Source organism: Protopterus annectens, chromosome 10.part0 (genome assembly GCF_019279795.1).
Source record: "Protopterus annectens isolate FY-2018-M chromosome 10.part0, PAN1.0, whole genome shotgun sequence".
In the NCBI taxonomy this organism is placed as follows: Eukaryota; Metazoa; Chordata; order Ceratodontiformes; family Protopteridae; genus Protopterus; species Protopterus annectens.
The window spans coordinates 1,222,431,361-1,222,447,542 of NC_056744.1; positions in this window are offsets into that span (position 1 = coordinate 1,222,431,361).

The window sequence follows — 16,182 nt, forward strand, 5'->3', positions numbered from 1 at the left end:
TTACCCTTTTTTAAAATTCCTGCTGTTTTTGACAACATCAGATCCAGTCAGGCATGCAAGTCATAGGGTCAAATTCCAAAAAAGTTGCTCTCTGTGCAATTCTGCCCCGATTCTGAGAGCAAGACCCATCTATAAGCAGGCTTACAAGAGGGGCCAGATTCCAAACACCTGCTCTCAGTGTGACCACTACACTGAAGTCTTATGGAACCAGGACCACGGTATAAAAATTAATGAGGGCAGCATTTTGAATTGTATACCAAGTGACCGGGTTTCCAAATTTACATTTTGATTACTATGGATATGCCCTACTTGTTAACTGGATAAGTCCAGTAAAGGCAAAGGTGGCCCTTTTTAAGGGTAACGTCTGATCTCTGACTTGCTAGGACAGTCGCATTGCACCCACAAATAGAAGGAACCAGACCTGGTAATATTAGATGAAGCTTATTACAAAATTGTTCACTAGGAAAACAAACCTTCCCAGAAGTCTGATACCACAGTATGATACTAAATTTTCAAGCAATAAATAAGTATATTTGCTACAGTAAGCATATGCCAATTAGAACAATACAAGTAGCCCAACAAGTGGTAATTGATTAGCTTGTAGTATGAAACATAAGGCAACATTATTACATTACATATCTGGAGTACACTACAGGAAAAGCTACTAAAACTGGTGTACTTTTACAGGGTGTGGGCTCATCATGTTACTCTAGCATGCAAATCTACTTAATTATTTTAAAATTTTAAATTACTATTACTCATAACAACGGCTATAAAAGCCTTAGGTAGTATACCTTGAAATTTCAATAACAGGCTGGATGTCTGATCTGCCTGCACACAAATTCAGAAACCATTCATTTCTCAAGAAAGGAAGGGCTTTGATCTTTCCCACCCGTGAGCTCTGAAAGCCTGGTCATGCCTTTCTGTAACCTCCAACCTCCCATCAAAAAAAAATTCCAAAACACCTAGAGACTACAAAGAAAGTCATACAGATTCTAGAAGACATATCCAGATAAGTAAATATGACATACAAGTGTACAAAGGGAAGCACAATGCATTGCGTTTATTTAGCCCTGAATGCCAGAAAAATAGGAATGTAATTCTAACATTCATATTTTTAAAAAACAATGAAGGAAGGGTATTACATGAGTTGAAACTAAAGGTCAAATTAAGGTTGGAGAAAGGAATATTTTGAAGCATTTCTACTTGAAAGACCAGCAGCAGGCTGTATGGGAACAAGAATGGATTTGAAAAAAGTGTGAAGCCTAAAGTAGGAGGATTATAAAGATTCAAAAAGGATAGAGAATTATGGAATACAGAAGTTACCACTGAGATATCACAGGACAAAGTAGCTGCACACATTCAAGCAGGCCTTAAAGATAAAAGATTCATTCTTCTGACTTGTGTTTTCATGGCTTCAAGGTTACACCATGCCATAAATCTCAGCTAGATACTTACCCTTCTCATTACAGAGGGCATAAAACATTTCTAAACCCCTTCCATCCTCCTAATTTCCAACACAGAGTATCAAATATTAATACCAATTTACTACTGAAATCTAATATTTGTAGATGCCTGTGCTGACATCACCAACAGGGAGTATGGGTAATTAATTGGATGCCAGCAAGACCATAAAGCACTATTATGGCTGCTTGGATAATGGCCCTCTGGACGCTTGGTGGCTGGTAGGCACAGAGGCAAAAATGAAAACAAAAATATATATATATCTAATTCTCTCAACTGCACTCCAATGTTTCAAACTGGGTCCAGTTTTTTTTTAATTCAGTGATAAGACAGGTGATTAACGCAGCATCCTTATTTCTTATTCCTACTGACCATAAACCCTACTTTACTTTACCTTTATTTTTAAGCTACCATTTAATATAAACCTTGAAATCTACTATAGTAATTTAACCATTACTTTTCTATGGAGAGGGTAACTGCTTTCAGAAATATTACATACAGCAAAACAGACTATGTTGGATGATTATTGTAAGGGATGATTATTGTAAGAGATGATTGATATCAAGCTGTATGAATTTTTAAAAGTAAACAAACAAAACAGTGTAAAACTTCTCTGTGTGGAAGATTTTCAATCTATATATCTCTAGTTAATCAATGTATATTAATCAGATCAGACAAAAGTAGAAAAAGTAGCAAACTTACTCATCTTAAGTATATATATATATATATATATATATATATATATATATATATATATATATATGAGTACAGAATTACTAAGTATTCGAAAGTAATCCAAGCAAGGCAGGCAGTCTGTTTCCAGTTGAAAATCCTTTATTAACTACACAGACAAGGGATCCAAGTAAAACAAAAATAGAAAAGATTCCTCACAAGCTTTCTAAAAATACATATATATCTCCTTTTTATCAGGCAAGAGTGGTTTATTGTGCTGTAAAACAAAGTATTATTGGTACACATGTTAAATTGACATCTCTTCCCTCCATCAGTGTGACATTCGAGTTGGTCCTGCCCTACTTAGTAGCGGTCATAATATAACCCTTATGTACTTTAAATAAAATTTATAATGGATGTGGTACCTCTTATTTAACCAGATTATTAAGTCTGTGATTTTATCCAAGACAATATACTACATGGCTAGAAATAGATCAACCCTAGTCCATTTGGCAATCAAAAAAATATATATAAATCTATACATATACACTTTGCATGCAAAAAAATCAATTGTAAAAATCATATTCTATTTTCATAACTTATTGTTAACAAAAGATTCGCTTCCTTCTAGACTTCTTCAGGTCTGTGTACAAAAACCCTAAAAACTATCTGCAAAAATATATATAATTGTATAATTAGTCTAGTACACATAATTTTGAATAAAGTGGAAAAAAGAAAACCAGAAAAAGAAAAAAATAATAAAAAAAGTATGATGATGGAAATAAAATACGCACTTAAATCACAACCGATTTAAAATGGTATTTAAAAACAACTGGTAGAATAAAATAAAATAAAATTAGTCATGTAAACAATGTGGCAATTTTCTAAGTTTCAGTGCACTTTTAACTGAAAAGTAGTAGTATAGTCCAGGCTTCCTAAAAGAGTTCAGCTTTAATTGCCACATGAGTTCATGTTTCTCCAAAATATTCGGGATGTCTCCTTCAAGATCACCCATGTCTATGCGATACAGGATCTGGAACTTAAAACCTGTGTGTCTTTTATGAAGAGAAAGATGTTGGGCTAGTGCATTATTTTTACATCCAGAGTGGATTTCTGACGGATGACATGAAATCCTATGCTTGATTTTATTTATAGTCTTGCCCACATAGAATGCATCACATTTATTGCACTGTGCCCTGCAAATTACTTTTGTAGTGGCTTTGGTATTGGTGTGATGGTTGATGTCTGTGCGGTCGATATTGGTCTTCACAGAGACTAGTTTCTTCAGGAAGGTGCTGCTGCTCCTAGTAGCTGAATTGTCTGTGGTCCTGGTTGTCCTGGTAGTCCTGTAGAACTCTATGTTGGTTCTGGTTGCCTCTGTGGCTTATGTTCCTGTCCTGATCCTTCTGTGATGTCAAAGGCTTCTGCGGACTGTTGATAGCCAGAGGGGATTGGGATGGTGGGGAATGAGAAGTTGGGGGGGGGGGGCAGCCTCCTGGTGGTCCTGTATTGTGCCCCTTTCTGGTTTTGTGCGAGATTTCCCCTGGGAAAACCCCATTGAGGTCTGCTGGCACGGTTATAAATTTCCCTTATATCCCGTTATAACTAAAACCTTGTCTGTTGTTGGTTCTCCTGTTGTTGTTATTATCATTATTATTGTACCTCCTAGTAAGTCTCCCAGGATCATCTTTGTCCAGTTGATCTAGTTTCATTTTATTAATCATTCTTTAATGGACTGCTCATACCCTTTCACTTTTTCTTTAAGCAGCTCAAATTTAGCATCTAAGTCATTGTGGTTCTCATTTTCCAATGTTGTTTTTAAAGATGTGATGTCAGTCTTTGTACCTTCCTGCACACTAAGGTTGTTCCTTACTAGCAGACGAATAAGTTTGTAGCTGGCATCCTCTAAAATATCTTGCCATTCCTTAGAAAGCGAATCATCCATACTTTTCCACACTGGTCTTTTGTTCAATCTAAGTCCCCTGGGTAGTCTCTTCTTATCTATGCTTTGTTGTAAATAAATGTGTTCCCAGTAGAGACCCTGCATGCGTTTCAGTTGCCTTTCTAGTTTAGAAAAAATCTGAATTCATATTTTCTGGGCCCATTCTTCCCTGTACATTTTCTGTATCCGTTTGTATCTGATCTGCTTCTGTATCATTCCAGACAGGTACAGTTAGTAAATCTTTTAGTCTTGTCATTATCCATGTTTTAAAATGCTGGAATTCCACACCAATTCAGGGATCCTTTGACGGAACAAAAACCTTGGTCTCTGAGACCAAAGTACCAACAAAAAAAAAAAGTAATCTCCGTGGTATCCCCGAAGTCTCAAAACAACCCACTAAACAAGTGTAGTGGGTCCAAAAATAAAAGTGCAAGAAACTTGTGTGTGGAAGATTTTCAGTCCATATATCTCTAGTTAATCACCGTATATTAATCAGATCACTACTTCTACTGTTTTTGTCTGAAGTAAAAAATAAATAAATAAAAAATAAAACAATATATAATTGTACAGAATTACGAAGTATTTGAATGGACTAAGGTGGATATATTTCCAGCCATGTAGTATATTGTCTTGGATAAAATCACATACTTAATAATCTCCTTAATAATCTGGTTAAATAAGAGGTACCACATCATTATAAAAAGTTTATTTAAAGTAAATAAGGGTTGTATTCTTATGACAGCTACTAAGTAGGGCAGGATCAGCTCGAATGTCACACTGATGGGGGAAGGGATGTGAATTAAACGTGTACCAATAACACTGTTTTACAGCACAATAAACCACTCCCTTGCCTGATAAAAAGTATATATATTTAGAAAGCTTGCGAGGAAACTATTACTCTATTTTTGTTTTACTTGGATTGCTCGTCTGTGCACTTAATGGATTTTCGACTGGAAACAGACTGCCTGTCTTGCTTGGATTACTTTCGAATACTTAGTAATTCTGTACAATCATATATATATATATATATATATATATATATATATATATATATATATATATATATTTTTTTTTTTTTTACTTTTGTCTGATCTGATTAATATACAGTGATTAACTAGAGATATATGGACTGAAAATCTTCCACAATAGAGAAGTTTTCACACAGTTTTGTTTTTGGACCCACTACAGTTGTTCAGTGGGTTGTTTGACTTTTAAAAGTAAAAAAACTCCAACTGCACTGGCTATTTATGCTATACCAAAAATTCACAAAAATTTGTCTAGTCCACCTTTTCGATCAACTGTTTCTGCTTCAGGTAAAACTAAACCTTTGGCTAAATTTATAGAAGTGAAGTTAAAACATATACTTAAAAAGTACATTGCATGCACTAATAGACTCAAGGAGCTTTTTATATGAAGTAGCTAAATCAAGCTGTGATAGTTATAGATTATTTGTTACTGTCGATATAATGAACTTATTTTCTGTGATACTGGTTTACAGACGTTAAATCATTTTTACTAATGTTTGGTTAACAGACGAAGTTGTGTAGTGTGTTAGATAAAATTCAACTTGAGTTGCAGTGGACACTATTTGTGCACCTATTTATTCTAATTTAGGTACTAGTATATTGGGAAAACAATTCTGTATTTAATTCAGACTTTGAGGAATATATTAAGAATTATTATAGTATCTGGATGACCTACTTATTCTATGGACTGATGACATACATAAACTGCAGGAATTTTTTATCTCAATACTACCACATCACTTTTAAAGTTCACATATGAAGCTTCTTTAGTCAAGAAATTAAAATTATTCACATGTTGTGGCAGTGTTTTTTGTTCTAAGAATTACACATAACATACTTTCTCAAATTCCAACAAACATTTTATGGAGGACCATACTGGCTGGCAAAAACAAATATTATGAAAGGGCAGTTTGTTAGAATATCTAGCTTGGGAAGTGAAGAACATTTTTTAAATGAGTTAGAAATTGCCACGAAGATGTTCCTTGATAGAGAATATCCCGAGGATATGTTGTAATGTTTAGCTAATAAAATCATTGGAAGAAGAAGAAAAGCCTTCGGTACTAAAGGCACCGTACATCACACGTACGCTCTGCACGTAAAGAAGGGGGCATAAAGGTGATGCAAGGAGACGCACTGGAAAAGCCCTAGGAGGAAGAGACTGTCCCTAGGGACAAATAAGAACATGTGCATCCAGAAGGGAGAAGAGAGCAAAAAAAAACATGCTAAAGCAGACAGGGCAGGAGGGAGGGAGGGAGTGGATACTGCAACAATGAAGGAGGACACCAACTGTTATGGTAAGATTTTACACAACTGTTCTATATCGTTCCATATCACTGTTGCAGTACTCATAACTGAAAGGAGAATACAAAAGCTCAAGAGGAAACCTGGGAGGAGGATGGCACAGATTAACCATCCAGAAACCCATGCAGTACAGGCCCTGGCAAAGCCAGCTCTAGCCCTAGAAATAACATCTAACATGTAATGCTTAGTGAAGGTATGAAGAGAAGACCACGTGGCAGCCTCAAAGATAGAACTGGTATCCAACCCCTTAAAAACAACAGCGGAGATAACAGACTTGGTAGAATGTGCCTTTACTGATGAGGAATGACATTAACCATGAAAAGCATAAGCAAAAAGAAATGGCTTTAGAAATCCAGATTTCCTTAGAAACACCTAAACTCAAAAGACCTGGCATGAAAGAAAAAAAAAAAAGAAAAGCTGATCAGATTTTTAAATAACTACAGTTATATCCAAATAAAACCTGAACTGTCTATGCAAATCCAAGCAGACTGTGGAGAAGGAAAACGGAAGGCAGATGAATAGACTAATTAAGGGACAACTCACTGACCACCTTGGGCATAAAAGGGTTAGCATGAAGAGACACCCCGTCTCTGTGGAAAACTGAGGAAGGAAGAACAGCCATGAGAGCCTGAAGTTCAGATGCACTCTTTGCTGAAGTGAGAGCCAAAAGAATATTCCTCCAAGTACAATGTTGTAAGGAAGCTGTAGCAACAGGCTCAACAGGCATCAGAGTCAATTTTTCAGAACAGAATTGAAGTCCCAGGAAGGCGGTATAGGCTTCCTTGGAGGCCTGATATAAAGGACACCTTCTCAAACCTAGAGACCAGAGGACAGTCAAGAAAAGATGAACAGGGGGCATGGCCAAGGATGAACACAGGATAGCAGCAGATTTCTTCAGCTCCACCAATTTCATTACACTGACATGAATTAATTACTTAAAAAATTAATTTTTGAAGTAATTTTCTTTCTAAATATGTTTGTTTTATATAGTTCTTTAACTATATCTAAAAAAGAAAGGAAATCTTAACAATATTCCTGTCAGAAATCACTTTGGAAATTTTCCTGTCAGTTTTATCAGTCTGAAATGAGTTCCAGTTAAGACAAATTCTCAAGACTCCAGCATCAAAAAAGAACTTCAGTCTCTGATGATTATAATCCAGCAACTTACTGCTAAGATGGATAAAATGGATACTAAAATAGACACCTTCATAAAAAAAACTACAAAACAAATAGACTTGTTACATATAGACCTGCAACAACAGAAGATCCAGATGACAGGCATAGAAGAAGCTGTGAATGACATGGAAAATAGAATACAAGAAGAGGAAATCAACATTGAGTTTCTGCTGAAACAAAATACACATTTACAAACAAAGCTGGATGACCTGGAAAATAGATCTAGGCGCAATAACATTAGGATTTTTTGGACTGCCAGAAAATATTGAAGGTAACAATATTACTTCTTTAACATGGCTCCGTAAAACTTTAGATTTACCAGAAGCATTCTCTTTTGGTATCGAAAGAGCACATAGATCTATAGCTAATACTAACTCTAACAAAAACTATCCTAGATCAGTTATAGTTAGATTTCTATCATCTTTTGATAAAGAGATGGTTCTTAAATCTGCTTGGGCTAAAGCTCCTGTTAAGATTAATGAGACAACTGTGCGTTTTGACAATGACTATTCTTCCATGGTAATAGCCAAAAGAAAAGTTTTTCTGACACTAATAAGGGAGCTTAAAAAAGCACAGTTTAAAACATACCTTCTGTTTCCTGCCAAGCTTAAAATCTTCCTTCCTGATGGTCCTAAAATTTTCGATGACTTAGACTCTGCTTTACTGTTTATCAAAAAAAATAAGATTTTGGATAAAACAGAGGAGATGGAATGGGCTAGAATGGGCTAGTCCTTCATTAAAGAGACTGGCAACTGAAACTTCGTGGAAGACTTCAGAGAAGAAGAAGAGACTAAAAAACAAATGATTTGTTCTATGTTTTTTTTTTTCTCTCATCATTTTATTTCATTATTAATCTTTTTAAATATAGTTCCTGCATTTCCAAGAAGCCACAAATATTTTGAAAAAGATTTAATCAAAGTTATTCTCTGTGTGCAAAGAAATGTTTTGTTTCATAACTAGTCAAAATATCTGGAGATTTAATGGCAAGCTGTGATTCAACTTGTTTCTCTTTCTGTAAAGAAAAGGTCAGTAATTTGACATTTTTTCTTTATCTTTTTTTTTTTTCTCCTTTTCTTCTTTCTTTGTTTAAACAATGACATCTCTATTTAGGTTATGTAGTGGGTAAAGGGTGGGGAGGGCAGGGAGAGAAGAGTAATGAAAATATGATTAATAGAATAATAACATATTTATTCCTTGTAAAAGTTTATATGTTCTTCAAATGCTATTCCTAATTATAGTTTCTTGATTATACTGCTTATTCTTGTTTGTAAATATTCTGTCATGCTTTTAACTAATAATAATTAGAACTAAATAATAGTAAATAATATGTTTTATTTTTAACTCTATTAATATAAACAGTAAGTAATATTCCATTGTATATACTTCTTATAGCTTTCTCTTACATTTTTTTTTATTTCTGCCTTACACCTTTTACTTTCTACTCTTTTTCTTTTCTTTATTAATATATAGAAATGCTTTTGATCATATAGACACAGTAAATAATAAGATTTGCATAAAAATTGAGTTGGGACAAAAATATTGAGTTTTATTACTTATTAATAATTTTGGGTTTAATTTCACTTACATAGAGGCTGTAATAACCTGTAAAATTGTGAAGGTTTTCATGTTTAGATGCATTTACACTGCCAAATGAATGTTTGTCACTAGTTTTTAATAAGTTTCCAGCCAAAATGTTGAGAGACAATCTGGGATGTGGGCTGTCTCATGCACAGTGTCCATGAGCTACTTCAAAAGCTTCAACTCTCAGAATTCTCACAGAGAAGCTGAAAGCAACCAGTCTCACCTTTGACCTAGATATCACACTGACACATCACAGATTCAGGAATGTCACTCTATCAGGAAATAGAAATGATACAAATGCGACTATGTGAAAGAAAATTAACTCTAACATCTAAATGTGAGTTATTTTATATAATTACTTAAATATATGTTATAATTCATAAAATATGTCAGTTATAATGAGTTTAAATGATTCAGTTTCTTGTAGTAAGTAAATGTCTTATTTTAGAAGGCATAGAAAATGAAACATTTATTCAAGTGTTTTTGAAAATCTACTTAACAGCAGCTTAATAATCTGTGTTAAAAACTTATGTTCCAAACATATACATTACTATAACTCATTTAATTCATCTGATTGACCAGCATAAATAATTTTATAACTCTATTCTGGAAGAAATTGTCATGTGATATATTTTAAAGCAGTAGTATAGCATGGTTGTAAAATCTGGTTACTAAAATGTGTTTGCTGTGCATTATTTTGTATAAAGCAGACAGATTTATTGTAGGGACAGCAAGTAAGATAGTGCTCGGCAAGGACACAACTCAGTGAGATCAGATTATATATATATATATATATATATATATATATATATACACACACACACATATATACATATATACGTACACACACACATATATGTATGTGTATATATATATATATATATATATATATATATATATATATATATATATATATATATAAGTGTTTGAGAATCTGCATAACTATGCAGTATGATTTACAACAATTTCTATGAATACAATATTTTATTCTATTGACAATAATGAGTTTGAGTAAATGCTCATATACAAGCAATTCAAGGTTTATTTTGGAAGCTGTTAATTGCATTTACATGACAGAAAATAGATGCATCTTAATATATGTAATGTCTGAATCATATTAGCCAAAGTTTTTGATTTAAATGAATGTTAGAACTTATTTTCTCTCCTCTTGATTTCTAACATCAAGATTATTTGAATGCTATTTGAATATAAGTGTTTTATATTACATGGATGTATATAGTAGTATGAACAGTTAAAAAAAAAAAAAAGGTTTATTTTAGTTTATATGATGCTGTTTTACCAAATGTGTAGTCTTGTCTTGCTAGATAATTGAATTGAAAACTGTTAACCTCAGTTAAATATAACTAGTATTAAATTGATAAGGTGGTAGCTGAGGTACTGCTGCTTAGGGGGTTAACTTGAGTGGTAAATACTACTCAAAGTTGGAGTTTATAACTCCAGGCTGGATGCAAGGTTTAATCCTTACATTATTTTCACTTGTTCATTGTTATTTGTATATAGTTTTGACATCCACAATATATTTTGTACATTCATTGTCACTACAAACAAAAATTGAATCCTATAGGAAATCCCATAAGAGATTCAATAAATACAGCTATATTTAAAGGTACACCTAAAGGAGGGAGATGTAACATTACTTATCTTGTTATTTGTTATTTGATCATAAGATTCTTAAGTTTTAAAAGGCCAAATGACATCTTTAAAAGGAATTTCTTTAAACATTAATGGATAATCCATGTAAACAAGCCTAATAAGATGCATTAATTTACATAAGGCAAACTTAGTCTTCCTGCAAGAAACCCATCTCTTGAAAAAAGATATTGATAAACTAGCCACAAACAAATATACAGTATTGGTTAGTTCAGAGCACACTCAGAAAAAAAAGAGTGGCTATTTTATGAATAAAAGTATGCCCATTCCTAAAACCATTAAGTCTTATCAGGATGACAAAGGAATGTTTTGTATGGTTACAATACAAATTAATGGGAAGACTTACACTTTAATGTATATTGGATACCTGGAATTGGTATTAATACAGTAAAACATCTTGATAAGATCATATCATTCTCTATAGGAGATATTATTTTAGCTGGTGACTAATTGTATAAATCCAAGACCACAAATGTTGAGTAAAAACCTTTATGCAAGACAACAAAGCTTTCAGGTTAAACAACCCTTTTTCAATGCATGACATAAGGTATAATAGACAACCTTTCTATTAACACACATAGTAACTATCCTTATGACCTACATGCAATTTACATGATAGGTTAGGTACAATAAATATAACATCTTTAATAACATAAAATACAAATTTTGAACTATACATTAAAATATACTCTTAGAAGAGTCCTAGAATGTATAAAAAGTCCTAGAATATATAAAAAAAATATTACTTTAATCTAGTATGTTGTATCTTTGTCAAAATAGGTTTTATTGATACACTAGCATTTAAACCTGGATCTATATCGGCCGCAAGTCTCACTATCCATTCATACTCCTTGAGATCTAAGAGGTTAGATAAATCTCCTCCTCTATTTGTTGCCGTTACCTGATCAATTATTCTAAATTTAAAACTGTGATTAATTCCATGTGCTTGTATATGTTTATATAGAGCATTATTTTCATTACATAATCTGATGTTAGACTTGTGCTCTATGATTCTCTCTTATCTAACCTCTTAGATCTCAAGGAGTATGAATGGATAGTGAGACTTGCGGCCGATATAGATCCAGGTTTAAATGCTAGTGTATCAATAAAACCTATTTTGACAAAGATACAACATACTAGATTAAAGTAATAATTTTTTTATATATTCTAGGACTTTTTATACATTCTAGGACTCTGAGTATATTTTAATGTATAGTTCAAAATTTGTATTTTATATTTTATATGTTATTAAAGATGTTATATTTATTGTACCTAACCTATCATGTGATTGTGGCTGTAGGTCATATGATAGTTACTATGCAGACAAATAGAAGCGTGTCTATTATACCTCATGCCCATTGAAAAAAGGCTGTTTAACCTGCTTTGTTGTCTTACATAAAGGTTTTTACTCAACATTCGTGGTCTTGGATTTATATCTGGTTTCGTTTCAACGTTTGACTTGACTTTAATTGTATACTACATGAAAGTGATACTACCACTATAGGGAAAAGAAGAATTACATCTAATGCAAAACATTTAAATGATTTTGCTAATTCTTATCATTTGAATGATATTGAGACAATCAGATAGATTCAAAATCATTACCATACACCTTTTTTTCTAACAGATACCAAACTTATTCAAAAATAGATAGGGTCTTTATTTCTAACCAGATGGTAACAGATTTAATTAATTCCAAAATCATTTCATGTCTCATATCTGACTCATAATTCAATTGTTTTGAATTCATGATAAAAAATACTCATAATGTTCAGATCAAAAAGGATACCAGCATACTTAACTCAACTAAAGACTATAAAGAATATATACTTTCAAGTAAAACATTTTTAGAGCATAAATAATACTCTGAAGTCTCCATTGTTTATGTTTGGGATGCCTTAAAATCATATCTATATGGACAAAGTATCAGATGGCATAATAATAAAAGGAAATCTTGGGCGTAATGAATTGTTAGATATTCAAAAGTAAATTAGACTCTTATAAACATAATAATAAAGAAAATATTATGGACAAGAAAGTTATTGAAGAAATAAACAAACTAAATGAGAAATACAAAAGAAATTTTTAACAAAAGTTAAAATAACTTTAGAGAATACAAGTTTTACGTCTTATTCAATAAGTTTCCCAAATACTTACATAGACTTAAAAATAAAACAAAAGGCTTGAATAAACAAAACCATATCAAAGGAAATCTTTTCTCTAAGGAAAAGAAGAATGTTTCTAGTATACCAGAAACCTAGATGAATTTACAGAAATCACTTCTCACAAAATTAACCATAATAACATTAACATGGAACCTAAAGATAAAATAAAGGAGTTTATAACCACAAACATGAATAAAGTTTAATAAACAACAGATTAAACTATTGGACAAGAGTATTTCCTATACAGAAGTTATTACACAAATAAATAAGCTTAAATCAAACAAAGCACCCGGGATTAATGAGTGGTATTATACCAGAGATATATAAAATCCTTTCTAAAAAGTACATATTCATTAATACATAAGGTTTTATTTTATTTAAACTGAGTTAATAAGCCCCCATCTTGGCAATATACATTTATTTCGTAATTTTAAAACCTAATAAAGATCAACTAGATGTTCTTCCATATCGCCCATCTCATTACTTAATGTTGATTATAAACATGTTTATGAGTATTTTTTTGCTGATAGATTGAAGACAATCACCCGGCATTATAGATATTAGATCAGACAGGCTTCATTGTAAATAATGAAATACTTTTGATAATATAATAAAGAACTTTAACACATTAATAGATTTTGCAAATAGGAAAAAGAAAAGATTTAACACTTATTAGTCTTGATATAAGTTCAGCATTTGATTCAGTAAGTGTTTGGGAACTATCTGTTTACCTTACCATGAGTGCACAAACTTCTCAGATGCATTTGTAAAATCTAATTGAGCATTTATACAAAGGAACGTTGGCTTATATTAAGGTATTGAACATATGTTTCACAACAATACCCACATTCTTAAAGATTACAAAACAAAGGATGTCCACTTTCTCCACTATTATTCACTTTAGTAATTGGGCCTTTGGGCTAATTCTGATCAGAAACGAGGTACTGACATAGAGGGTTTTGAAATAGATGAAAATACAACATCCAAATTCAACTTTTGCAGATGATGTCTCTAATTACATCAGCAGGATCCTAATTCTTTCTATGCAGTCTCTATTTGATAACATGATGAATTTAAAAGTATTTCTGGTTTTAATATTCAATGAAGAAAAACTAAAATACTACCTATATATACATGAAAAAATATTCTACACTTAGTGATTTTACTAAATATGTACCCAATTCAGGTCAGATAACTTATTTAAGGTATAATACTATCTAAAAGATATTAAATCTATTATATATAATAATTATAATACCCACGTTTTCTTAATATACAAAATCTTTTTAATACCTGGAAGGATGTTTTTTTACTATGGAGGAGAGACTTACAATTATTAAAATGATAATATTCCCCAAGATTTTATACTTAGCCACAATCAATAATACATTCCACCTACAAAAATAATCATCAAGAAACTGAATACACTAATATTAAAATTTCCTATGGGCACCCTAATAGACCTAGGATTGCATTAAATAAACATACTAATAGCTGGTCTCAATAGGAGGTATTTCTTCTCCAGACTTTAATTTATATACTATCTCTTCTATTGTAAAAGTTATTACTTTATTAATAGATCAGTCATATGTCTAAAATGGAAAGATTATTGAGAGCTAATTAGTATGCACTTCATGAAAATCTCCTTAACACATAAAAAATATGATTGTAAAATAATAACTCCATGTTATAGGTTACTAAAGGAATTTTGTACTACCAAGCCTATTACACTAAACATATAGTTTGTTACCCATTAAATATTATTATTAGTTATCGTAACTTTATATTCATGCAACCCTAAGTATAGGGAATGGAATTTTATTGTATTCCCTATAATGTATACTCGAGGGTATGCTTTTGTCATCTACTTCTGAAGGAACTCATTTAGCCATGAATAATGATCAAGTACTGGTACTCAGTTGATATCTGATAATAAAAGTTAAAAATCTAGATTCTCTTAAAACAAGAATTTGATCTAAGAGAAACTTGCTGGTTAGAGGTTCAGACCTTTAGACAACATCTCATTAATAAAATAGAGCTAATGTCTATAACAGTTAAATAATCTATTCCAACACTGATAAGATTACTTGATATTAAATTTACAACATAAAGTTTCTGATAAAGGTAAACTTTCATACATACATAAAATTATCAGACAAGAAACTTTTTACAGTGTAGATTCATACTGGAATTATTTCACTTCTATTAATGGGGACCCACCAAATCAACAAGATAAACAATATATATTGGAATCTGCTTATAGAACTATGTCTTCCATTGTCTGGAGACTTTATACATGGAAATACACATAGAACTTTGTATACACCTTTGATCATGAATAAAATAAATAATAAATATCATTTATGTAAGAGATGTAATGTAGAAATTAATGCTGACTGAATCATATGTTTTATGACTGTATAAAATTGAAAGAATACTGGAAGTCAATTAATGAATTTTTGCAGGCTCTTTTACAGATAATTTCATTATTTCTAAATCTCTTATATTATTCAACACACCTGTACCTCAAAGTGTTAAAAGGTTAAACTTCCGCTTGTTATGGTCTATTCTAGCAGTGGCTAGGAAAATAATAACTGTGAAATTGGATTTGCAGATACACCTCCTTCGTTCAATGAATTTAAAAATGTTATGAATATAGTGTGCCATATGGGAAATAAACACAATTAGGACAAAACAAATAGAACAACATCTTATTATATTGTATGGGGATAATTTACAAAAATTTGTTAAAATTTTAATTTCCAATAGCATGGTATTTTAGTTTAATTAATTGATCTGATTGTAGTGGATGTCTTTGTAAATACTTTAGTTGTTTTTGTTGAATATTATAATAATACCTATTTTTAATTACTTGTATAAAATTGTTATGATATTTCTCTTATATGTTAAAACAATAAAACTGTTTTGGAAAAAAAAAAAAAAAGAAAAGAAAAGATGAACAGACATTGCCGACAGGTGAGCTTTAACTGAAGAATATGCCAACCCAGTGGGATGAGATCATGCAAAACAAACGAGACGGGGGATCCTGATGGTAACAGAGCAAATAAATAAAATGGGGATCCTGATGTAACAGAAGCAGAAGCACAAGGCGGAATTTTTTCCCCGAAAAGGTAAAGAGGGCCCAAAAAAAAAAATAAAATTAAAAAACTTTAATGGTAAAGAA